Genomic DNA, 12,724 nt, shown 5'->3' with positions numbered 1-12,724 from the left:
AGTAATAGTAGTAATAGCAGTAGTAGTAATTGTAGAAGTAGTAGTAGTAGCAGTCGCAAGTGTTAGCATCTACAAGCAGTCACAGTGTCATGTAGTCGTAGTTCAAAGCACTCGAAGAAGCAGTCACAAGTAGTCACAGTTGCAAGCAGTTGTTGCAGTCACAGTCAAATGCAGTCTTAATCATAATTCCCAGTAGTCACGACCGCAGTCAAAAGGACTTTAAGTAAAACTCGTAAGCAGTTGCAAGTAGTCACAAACACTAGAAGTCACAGTTGTAATTAGTCACAGTTCCGATTACGAATACTCGCAGTAGCAATAGTGATTATAGTAGCATAAGTAATAGTAGTTAAAATAGTTGTTATTGTAGAAGTACCAGTAGTAGTTTTAGTAGCTCCGTTTCCTTAGATATTGCTTTTACGCCCTTTTGACAACCTGGTTACATACAGTACATGTATAGACTCTCCAAAAGTCTTATATAAAAAACTCAGTATTTTTAAAAAATAAACTTAAAAATATTGAAATATCAAGTGATTCTAGACTTTTTAGTTTTGATATAAAGTCAATGTATACATATATACCTTTCGATAAATCTGTTTTTGTTTTATCAAAAAAACTTGATGTGCATAAAAGTGAAATGGAAGAATTGTCTGAAGGGATTGAGATAGAAACTATATTAAATCTAATTAAAATAACTAGCAGGTATACTAATTATTTCAAATTTAGAGACAATTTTTACCATCAAGTTAGAGGATTAGCAATGGGAGGACCCTTAAGTCCACTGTTAGCTAATATTTATGTGGAGTATATAGAAAATTTAGCTATTGATCCATATTTTTTAAAACCAAAATTTTGGGGCAGATATATGGATGATGTATTAGTTATTTGGAATTATGGGGAATCACAAATTGAAGGTTTTCTGGAACATTTAAATAATTTGGGAGGGGAATTAGTTTTTACAATTGAAAATGAAACAGAGAAAAAATTACCGTTTCTGGATATTTGGATCCATAGAAAGAATAATAAACTAGTGTTTTCAATTTACCGTAAACCAACTAATAACAACCGCTATTTGTCTTTCACATCAAATCACCCGATCCAAGTAAAAAGGGGGGTAGTTATTTCTTTAGTGGATAGAGTGTTAAATTTAGCTTCACCAGAATACATTAGTAGTGAATTAATTTTTATTAAGGATATTCTAGTAGGAAATGGATATCCCGAAAATATGATTTCTCAAATAATTGAAAAAAGGAAAAAAAAGTTACTGGAACCTGTAAAATTAGAAGAAAATGAATCAAATCAAAAACCAAATTACATAACTTTGCCTTATATCCCAAGTTTGTCACAGAAATTAAGGAAAGAATTAAAAAAACATAATATAAAAACAGCTTTTAAATCAGGACAAAATATAAGCTCATGGCTAAATAACGGAAAAGATAAAGTTCCAAGAAATATACAACAGGGGGTATACAAAATTCCATGCTCTTGTGGTAAATTTTATGTAGGTAGAACACAACAGAATTTAAAAAATAGGCTACAGCAACACAAATATGCGATAGATTGCTCGCTAAGACAAAATAAAAAACCTGATACTTTTGAATCCGCTATAGCTGGTCACGTGTATAATTTTCCTCATCATAGTATTTTATTTGATCAGACAAAAATTATTGATAAGTCTGTAGGACTTTTACAAAGTTTCAGAGAAATTATAGAAATAAAAAAGATTATCTATGGGGGTATTAGTATAAATAGAGATGAGGGGGAATTTAAAATAAATTCAATTTATAATAGTTTAATTAAAGACCAGTCAAAAACTTCAATGAGTATTGATTTGCATAATTGTCCTGAAACAAGTAATAACCTTGCGAACGGAGGTCAAAGCATGGTCAATGCTGTAAGAAGTCAACGGACGGCAGCTAAAATAGCAAATGAAAAAATCCATTCAATTTATAATTCCTAATCGTGTTTCATTAACCTGTAAGATTTTGATTGGATTTGGGGGTTGGGTGACCTCTTTTTCGTATTGTTACAAGTATTTATATTTTTCATTTTTGATAGATCCCCATTTATACAGCGATTGTGGCAGAGGAAAGTGCCAATAGAAACAATTATTGCAGTTTTTTCTAAAGTTACAGTCAAGTGCGGGAGTGTTTGTTTTAAAATGTGAGTTCTTGTTTCTTTTATATTTGATTGTTTATATTTTTAGTTTGGTTTAGTTGTCGTGGTATTTTTATAATGTCTTAAAAATAGTCTTAAATTGTTGTAATTTTCTCCTTTTTTGTTTTTTTTTTCCCCGTTGAGAAAGGCTCCCGGAGGTGGGGCCGAAATATTCGGAGTATTTTTATTTTTTGTTAGTTAAAGTGTAGTTTTTATTTTATTTTGTTGTCACTGCTTTATTATAAAAAAATTAAACCCGTTTTTTCTTCAATTATTTGTTTCGTAAATGGAAAAGCAGTGTGGTCTAAGAAATTATTTCATTTTGAAAAGCTAGTCCTTTGCTGAAAACACTAGGCAACAAAGCATTTTGGTTGAGTAAAAAGATAAAGCGGCTTTGGAGTCTCTTACAGTAGAAAACAAGAGCCAAGAGCTCATATGGTAAGAGCTCTAACAAAATTCTAAGAATCAATAGATTGATTTAAAAGAAAAATCAGAGGTTTAATGCCGGTCAGGATTTAAAATAAGAGCTCTGAGTCACGATATCCTTTTAAATATAAAAATTAATTAAGATCCGATCATCCACTCGTAAGCTTTAAATACCTAATTTTCCCTAATTTTTCCTCTCCCTTTAGCCCCTCGATGGTCGAATCTGAGAAAACGACTTTATCAAGTCAATTTGTGCAGCTCCCTGACACGCCTACCAATTTTCATCGTCCTAGCACGTCCAGAAGCACCAAACTCGCCAAATCCCTGAACCCCTCTCCCCAACTCCCCCAAAGAGAGCAAATCCGGTACAGTTACGTCAATTACGTATCAAGGACATTTGCTTATTCTATCCACCAAGCTTCATCCCGATTCCTCCACTCCAAGTGTTTTCCAAGATTTCCCCCTCCAACTCCCCCCAATGTCTAAAGACCTGGTCGGGATTTGATATAAAAACTCTGAGACATGAATTCCTTCTAAATATCAAATTTCAGTAAGATCCGATCACCTATTCGTAAGATAAAAATACCCCAATTTTCACTTTTTCCAAGAATTCTGGCTTCCCCCTCCAACTCCCCCCAATATTACAGGATCTGGTCGGAATTTAAAATTAGAGCTTTAAAGCACAAGATCCTTCTAAATATCAAATTTCATTAAGATCTGGTCACCCTTTCGTAAGTTACAAATACTTCATTTTTCCAAATTACCCCCCCCCCCAACTCCACCAAAGAGAGCAGATCCGGTCCAGTTACGTCAGTCACGTATCTTAGACAGGTTTTTATTCTTCCCGTCCAGTTTCATTCTGATCTCTCCGCTGTAAGTATTTTCTAAGATTTCCGGTCCCCCCCACAATGACGCTGGATCTGGTTGAGATTTAAAATAAGAGATCTGAATTACTAGATCCTTCTAAATATGAAGTTTCATGAAGATCCGATCACTCCTTCGTAAGTTAAAAATATGTCATTTTTTCTAATTTTCCAGAATTAACCCCCCCCCCCCCAAAAAAAAGAGAGGTCCGTTCCAATTATGTAAATCACGAATCTAAGACTTCTGCTTATTTTTCCCACCAGTCTCTCCATCCCGATCCCTCCAATCTAAGCGTTTTTCATGATTTTAGGTTATCCCACCCCAAACTCCTTCCAATGTCATCAGATCCAGTTGGGATTTAAAATAAGAGCTTTGAGACACGATATCCTTCTAAATATCAAATTTCATTGAGATCCAATCACCCGAAAAATACCTCATTTTTCTAATATTTCAGAATTACCCCCCCCCCCCCCAACTACCCCAAAGAGAGCGGATCCGTTCGGTTATGTCAATCATGTATCTAGGACTTGTGCTTATTTTTCCCACCAAGTTTCATCCCGATCCCTCCACTCTAAGTGTTTTCCAAGATTTTAGTTTTCCCCCTCCCAACTACCCCCAATGTCACCAGATCCGGTCGGAATTTAAAATAACAGCTCTGAGACACGATATCCTTTCAAACATCAAATTTTATTAAGATCTGATCAACCGTTAGTAGGTTAAAAATACTTCATTTTTTTATTTTTTCAAAATTAGCGGCCCCCCTACTCGCCCCAGATGATCAAATCGGGAAAACGACTATTTCTAATTTAATCTGGTCCGGTCCCTGGTCCGGCCCCTGATTTTAATCTGGTCCGGTCCCTGGTCCTTGAATTTGCTTAATTTGGTACGCAATGTAGATTTTTATTTTCTAGACAAATCTGAAGTGAAGGTGTCTGGGAAGGGTTTTCAATTATAGACTAACCTCATAAATTCGTATTGTAGCTTGAAAATATCGGTGCTAAAGATAGAAATAACAGAATTTTCCATTTTTATGGTTACATTATGGAGTTTACATTAGGGTTTATTAATTCTTGGTTGCGTATAACGAATTGCATTTCCGAAATTATAAGTTTATTCTACGATTTTTTGTAACACAGCTTACGAGACCATTGTTTTACCTTATGATAAGTCTGCCATTTGTATTGTCTTAATGACTTTTCAGTTGTGAAAATAAAATTTCTTCAATTTATGCTTGAGTTTTTTAAAGAATTCAAATTGCATACTAAAAATGTTGAATGCTCATTCTTACTTATTTTTTTTTTTTTTTTTAATATGTAAAACAAACACGACAAAAAGCCCTTTCTTGAGTTTGAGTGGTCAACAACAGGTCAACGTCAGTGTTCGTTAAAATTGGGTGCTAAAGACAGGTTTTACATATTCTTTTCCAAATTCAAAGTTTTAAGATTCTTATTTCTTTGAGATGCTTTTAGGCTAGAGACTATGTAGCATTAAGACTTCGGTCCGAACATATAAAAAAATGTTTTGAAGGAAGGGACCTGAAATTTTCCAGAAATGTAAAAATAAAGGTTACCAATTAATATAAAATTGTATTTTGTAGCCGCTATTAAGAGGTCAATAAAGTATAATTAATTCGTCTCCAGTGACCAAAACACAAATAAAACATGACGTTTCAGACATTTATACAAATTTACGAGGGTCTAGAAGTGTTCGGTGTAGGCTTACACCAGATGTTTCCAGAGAAACATCTTTCGCATTTTGAGCAATTGTCTGCATAGCGCAGGTACCGTACCATCTCCTGATTCTCTGCCTTTGGCAAGGGGTACAATGCATGATCAAACTGTGCATGTGGAAAATAATATGTAAAACAGCGCCCAATTTTAACAAAAACTGACGTTGACCTTTTGTTGATCACTCAAACTCAAAAAAAAAAAAAAAAACTAGGAAAGAGTATTCAACATTTTTTAGTATGCAATTTGAATTGGTTAAAAAACTCAAGCATAAATGGAAGAAATTTTATTTTCACAACTGAAAAGTCATTAAGACAATATAAATGGCCGACTTATCATAAGGTAAAACAATGGTCTCACCAGCTGTGTTACAAAAATAGTAGCAGAAATGTTTAATTACGGAAATATAATTCATTATACGAAACCACGAATTAATAAACCATAATATAAACTCTGAAAATCATGTTATTAATACCTTAAACTGTTTCTAAGATATCGCAAATACGCCCTTATTACCAACTTGGATGTACATAGTGTCTTTTGATTTACTTGGGTTTCCTGAAAACATGACCTTAAAGTTCGAACGTAAAACCCTTGGTGTGATACTGGGCTTACGCCCTTTTGAAGCTCTGGATACACACAGTACCTTTTGATTTAGTTTTACACTCCCTCGACTTTCCCTGCAAAACAAAATTTTATACCCGGTTCTGTTTATGAGTCATTGCATCTATACCTTCTTGAAAACTAGATGCACTAAGCCCTTTTTATTTAGCTTTCATTCTATGAAAGAAAGTTTCAGGTTAATACCAAAAGCCTCATTAGTTGCAGTAATCATAGGAGGAGTAGTAGTAGTAGTATACGCATAATGCTTTTTGGTTGGTTCAACATCCCCACAACAAGCCTTAAAGTTTCAAATTATTAAGACAAAGCCAATCCTGGGATGATTCTGATTCACCCTTTTGACAGCCTAAATGCACATAATGTGCTTTGATTTGAGTCTTTTGACAACCTGCATGCGTATACCGTGTTTGATTTAGTTCAACGGCCGTTCATTATCCCAGTTGTAATAGTAGTAGCAGAAGCAGTAATAAGCGAGAAGTTCGCTTATTTTGACAATAGCAGTCGTCGAATCAACCTCAGTACTGTATTTTTGAAGCACCTGTATTTTTGAAATTTCCAAGGTCGTAATTTAAAAATCATGTAAAAACTATAATTTGTAAAAAGCTTTTAATATGGGTTCAGATTGAGGATAGAAAGCTGACTCAAAAACTGAATAAATTATCAAGCTTTAAGTATCCCGTAAAAAAGATTTAAACAGCCAAAAAATTCGAAAAAACATGAATTTGAAAATTTTTACAAAATATATAAACTGGAAAATTATTAGATAAGAATATAATGAAAGTAAATTTTAAAAAGGAAGGCTTGAGAAAGCTTAAGCTAAATCCTCCTCAAGAAATCAGAAAAAAAAGAAAGAGAAAAGAAGAAAATTGTATCTGAATTAAGTATTTCATCATTTAAAGGTATTCAAAAATGTCTTAATGGTATTCATTAGTGTTTTTTCAAAGATACTTGATTACTGAAGCAATGCCGATTTATTTTTTCCCAAAAATTAAGGTTCTTAACGAATTTTCTCAAACTTCGGACCTATCTAAATCTTTTTTTATAGGCCAGGATATATGTGTATGCCAATTTTCCCGAAAAAATACGGATTCGTTTTCGAGAAAATATACACACATACATACAAAATTATTACCCACTTATAAAGACAGTATATATATATATATATATATATATATATATATATATATATATATATATATATATATATATATATATATATATATATATATATATATATATATATATATGATTTTGGCACAGAGAAAATGTAGCATTATTTTGTCAAAAATGACAGAGAAAACAACCGATAACTGGTACTTTAATTTAAAATTCGGCCTTTTTAAGAGCTCCAAAAGTATTTAAATATGAATTTTGCGACAGAAGCAATTATTTTATTCGTAAAGAGCATAAAGAAAGGTATTGAGTGGTATGTTCACTTAATGGGTAAGTCAATAATATGGACAGTCAAATATTTACTCATTCTCTAACCTAGCCCCCTTTCCAAGATAGCGAAAAGTAGCTAAACTAGAATTTTACAATTACTTTCCTTAGTCTTAATGGTAAAATGTTATTTAGAAAAACAAATTTGCGGGAATTTGAAAATGAGCTAGAAATCCCTCAAACATGACGTCTGCTTTACTGTGATGTCCTTTTTGATGGATTTCAGGCTCGTTTTAAAAATTCCAACAAATTTCTTTTCAGAATAACAGTTTCTGTTAAGACTATGAAAATATCCTAAAAGACTTACCTTTCCTACATCATCCGCAACTAAGCAATTTTTGACAGTTTTTTTTTTATAAACATGTTTGTAAACTTCTGGTTAGGCTAATATCGACTGCTTTATATTTTGGGGCCCCATTAAGGGCTTCTGTTGAAAACTACAAATTGACCCAAGTTTCCTTCTCAATAGCCCTAATCTAGAGCTTTACCAATCAAAGTGTTAGGCTATTTTAAAAAGAGTGTAAGACCTCTCAAAAATCACTTCACAGACAAAAAAAGAACACAATTGGAATTAGCATTGCTGAAAACCATACACATGAAACTTATGGACCCCCCCCCCCCCTGGAAAATCCCACTTTGGCATAGGTAGCAGTATTTCTTTTTTTTCTTCTGTTTTTTCTTTTTTGCTATCAGGGCGCTAAAACATTATAAATTTGCTTAAGGGCTCATTTGAAAACTAGGCTAATTTATGTATCTAAGCCTAGCCTAATTAACTTTTAACTGTACATCATAGGCCTAGTCTAAAACATAGGCTATAAGCTACCTTTTAGTAACTTATGGAAGGTTACCCTTTGAAAAAGGAACGGATGAGGGTCTGGCTCCTAGGCTGTACCCATTCCTTAGATTTTCTTTCACCAAGCCTAACTCAACTACTTCCAAAATGGCAAAACATCCTCCATCTTGAGTTTTACCAAAGAGCCAAATACAAAAAATTACACCTCTTCACCACAATTTTATTCAAAATATTACCTTAGAAAACTCAAAGCAATAGACAAAACATCTTAATTCTTACCTGACACTACAATGCTCAACTGAAGACTGAACTGTTTGAACAATTGAAATCATAATGTCGTTTAGCGTTTAGCGCATAATTTTCTCTCCGACAGTAGCAACAGTTAAATATCAGGGTGTTTTAATCCGACGCGTATGAAAATGTTTTATGACTAGATGGAAATATTTCAACCCAATAAGATGTGGAAACCCTAACTGAAAGAAGTTGAAACCATGAGAAATTGCTTTAATTACAAGCCATCTAATGTTCCTACAAAATTATTAGAAAGTACTTTTTGCTTCAGTATATATGATACGGGCTAAATAGCAGTATATCAAAATGATATAAATACTTTCTTTTGAAATAAAACAAAAAAAAATCAGTAGCTCTGGAAAAAATTAGTGTTCATTTTTTTCGGGGGGGGGGTTCATTTCCCAATAGAAAAGGGTTAATGTACATTTTGCTGAAAAACAAAGAAGATGTAGTCTTCTCTGTCAAGGATTTTGTGCAATTTAACATACTTCCCATTTTGAGAAAATGGAAGGTTTAACCGTCTACTGATGCTGATACTGACTTGCAATTTACAACTACTGCAATTAAAATTACAATATCAAAGTAAAAGTAAAAAAAAAAATAATAGTGCCTGTGAAATTTGTTGATCGATTTTTTCTTCTTTTTTTGGGGGGGGGCATCAATTTCAAAATTAAAAAGGGTTGGAACACGATTTGATGTAGAATAAAGTAGACTGAGTCTTCAATTTCAATTATTGTGTGCATTTCAACATATTTCCCCTTTTAAGGGGGGCTAGAGGTCTGTAGATCATCTACGACCAGCTTCCTTAAAAAGATTTGATCTTACTCTTCCCTAGCAATACCCACAACTAAGAAATAAGTCTTACAAATACGTCAAGTTCTGCCCGTGTCGCGAATATGCAGATGGTCTCTCTTAGGTTGTCCTTGTAGCAGGGAGTCGATTGGTGGGTGAGGGACAGTTGCAGCCTAAACTTTTTACAACCATCCCCCCGATTCTGAAAACAAGCAATTTTTAGAACTTTTATTTTGAAACTACCTTTTTTAGTATGTTCAGTAAAAAAAAAAAAAAAAAAAAAAAAAAAAAAAAAAAAAAAAAAAAAAAAAAAAAAAAAAAAAAAAAAAAAAAAAAACAACAGGATTTTTCTCCCAGGATTTAAAAAAAACAATTTTTGCCAACCACACCCATACATTGTCATGGATTGACGGCGGTTCTTGCATGTAGCCAAAATAAAGCAAGTCCCCAATCTCTTTGTTAGCCCGCGAAAAAGGGAAGACTGGTGGTTATACTGCAAGAAGACACCCCCTTTTGAGTACCGACAATGCGCACAGAATAAAACTTTATAAAATCCTAAAATGAAGTTTTTCAGACAAGAAGATTATTGTCAAACATATCTCCTCCATCACATTTTCTGGATTTCTCACCCGCACCCTAAAACCGAGTCGGTATTTTACAGCCATGTATATTTGTTTTGTGTATTATACCTCTTCCGTGCAGGTTTAGACAATATTATGGTACTGTCAAAATTTTAACTAGACAGAGATAGACAGATATGGCAATAAAGAGGGGAGAGGGGAACTGGCATGGGATCCACGTCTAAATTGGCCCCACAATACATTTTTTGTTAATATCAGGCTATCTTAAAAACATTCTGTTTTCTCTCTAAAATAGTCTAATGTGCCTCGAATTAAGTAAACATAGCCTACAAGGTGTTATATCTTCGGAATCGTTCCTCATGGACTAAGTCTTGCTACTTCAGATTTTAGAAACCCTTTTCGACATATATGCCCATTAACACAAAAGTTCTGATATATATATACATATATATATATATATATATATATAATATATATATATATATATATATATATATATATATATATATATATATATATATATATATATATATATATATATATATATATATATATAACTTTTAATTACACATTTTATCTTTGGTTTGCCTCTGAGTAATCCCAATGCGGCACTAATATTACTGATTTACAGAAATACATAATTGACATGTCCGTATCCATTTGAATTACCCTTTGACCCCCCTCCCCGTCCCAATTTTTTACTCTTACAGAAGCAACAAATATACTGGTAGAGAGGCTTTTTAGGCACTGAAACCTTAATAATAACTAATATTTTTTAGCCCCCTCCCACGTTTCAAATTTGTTTTCTAAACCATTTGCCGCTAATTGGTCTCATCTTATTTACATAAAATAAGAAGAATTACAATACGCAATATAATGAAATGGTTAACGGGACCTAAAAAAGGTACTGGGCTACTAGTACTAGTACTCCACTTATTGGCCAAGAGCGGGTCGAGGATTTTATTCGTTGGACAGACTCGTATACATTTAAGCGCAAAGTACAAAAAAGTAAGCTGCACCAGAGTCGGTGGAGGCGGCTACTTTACGGATCGACTACTATTTAAATAACAATAAAAATCGTGCGCAGCATGGAGTAAAGAAATCGTATCAGTGTTGGGGCGGGTATATTGCACTTGGTCTAATGCTATACCAAGAAAATAGCATTCACCCAGAGCCCCACTCCCAACTAAGACTATCAAACAGTTCGTGGTAACGAACTGTAGTAAGAAGCGACCCGGCTCAATAGTAAACAAAACTCTAAAAAATGGAATTTTGATTCTAATAGATATATCAAAAGAATTGTATTTTTATGCTGATTTCAAATATATAAGTTTCATCAAATTTAGTCTTACTCATCAAAAGTTACGAGCCTGAGAAAATTTGCATTGTTTTGGAAAATAGGGGGAAACACCCCTTAAAACTCATAAGATCTGAACAAAAATCACACCTTCGCATTCAGCGTATCAGAGAACCCTACCATAGAAGTTTCAAGCTCTTATCTACAAAAATGTGGAACTTAGTATTTTTTGCCAGAAGACCGATCACGGGTGCGTGTTTATTTGTTTGTTTGTTAGTTTGTTTGTCTGTTTTTTGTTTTTTTCTCAGAGGTGATCGTATCGACCAAGTGGTCCTAGAATGTCGTGAGAGGGCTCATTCTAACGGAAATTAAAAGTTCTAGTGCCCTTTTTAAGTAGCCAACAAAATTGGAGGGCACCTAGGCCCCCTCCCACGCTCATTTTTTCAACGGATCAAAATTATGAGATATCCATTTTGTTCAGCATAGTAACAACTATGTATAAAATAACGCATAGTATAAAAACATAACAACTATGTCTTTGGGGCTCACTTACTCCCCCCAGTCCCCGGGGTAGGGACTGCATGTTATAAACTTTGACCAGCGTTTACATACAGTAATGATTATTTGGAAGTGTACAGACCTTTTAAGGATAATTTTTGGTTGAGAGGAGGGGGCTATGTGGGAAGATCTTTCCTTGGAGGAATTTGTCAGGGGAGAAGAGAAATTTCATGAAGGATTTTCTAGCATTATTTTAAAAAAAAGAAAAAATTAATATGAAAAAGTTTTTTCAGCTGAAAGTAAGGACCAGCATTAAAACTTAAAACGAACAGAGATTACTACGCATATGAGGGCTCCATCTCTTCCTAAATAGCTCGCTCTTTACGCTAAAGTATTTTTAGTAACTTCAACTATTTATTCTACAGCCTTTGTGATTCAGGGGTCAATCTTAAGAATTGGGACAATATTAAAGCTTTAGTGTAAAGAGTGAGGCATTACGAGGGGACAAACCCCCTCATATACATAAGAAAAATATACGAATATAGAAGTTCGTTACGTAAGTTAATTTGTAAGTTACGTATATTTTTTACTAATAAAAACGTTCGTTAAAAATTAAAAATTCTAGTTGCCTTTTTAATTAACCGAAAAATTGGTGGGCAACTAGGCCTCCTCTCCCACCCTTTTTCTCAAAATCGTCTGATCAAAACTAAGAGAAAGCCATTTAGTAAAAAAAAATTAAATAAAAAAAAGTTTTTTAACTGAAAGTAAGGAGCGATATTAAAACTTAAAACGAACAGAAATTACTCCGTGTATGAAAGGGGCTGTTCCTCCCTCAACGTCCCGCTCTTTACGCTAAATTAATTTATTGTTTAATAAAGTAGAATTGAGAGAAACAGTAAAACTTTAGCGTAAAGAGCGGGACTTTCAGGGAGGAACAGCCCCTTTCATACACGAAGTAATTTCTGTTCGTTTTAAGTTCTAATGTCGCTCCTTACTTTCAGTTAAAGAAAACTTTTTTTTTATTTATTTAATCTTTACAAGGGAGCACTTAGTCAGGTTAAGTTCCAAACTATTATAGATTAGCCCAAACCAGGTTAAAAAAAAAATCCAAGCTTAGTTAACAAAAGTTAAACAGTGTTGACACCTCCCCCAAACGATTTTTCTCAATCTTCGGCTTAAGTTTCAACTTCCAACTCAATTTGGTAATGGGATGAATGGGTAGTAAGGTATTTGCTAGGGG

General features: G+C 33.6%; 2 protein-coding genes across 8 annotated transcripts in view; one reads left to right on the top strand and one right to left on the bottom strand.

Moving 5' to 3' along the window:
- Window positions 1-8,341, bottom strand: part of LOC136026796 (uncharacterized) — a 34,967-nt gene extending 26,626 nt beyond the window's left edge. The window contains exon 1 of the mRNA XM_065703496.1: window positions 8,305-8,341. The gene's annotated coding sequence lies outside the window, so the exon portion shown is untranslated. The remainder of the gene's footprint in view (window positions 1-8,304) is intronic.
- Window positions 1-12,724, top strand: part of LOC136027568 (microtubule-associated protein futsch-like) — a 682,876-nt gene that overhangs the window by 491,278 nt on the left and 178,874 nt on the right. The gene's annotated exons all lie outside the window — the stretch shown is intronic.

The sequence above is a fragment of the Artemia franciscana genome, chromosome 5, assembly GCF_032884065.1.
Source record: "Artemia franciscana chromosome 5, ASM3288406v1, whole genome shotgun sequence".
Lineage (NCBI taxonomy): Eukaryota > Metazoa > Arthropoda > Branchiopoda > Anostraca > Artemiidae > Artemia > Artemia franciscana.
Note: the sequence above shows the minus strand (reverse complement) of the source record. Positions and strands in the feature narration are given on the sequence as shown.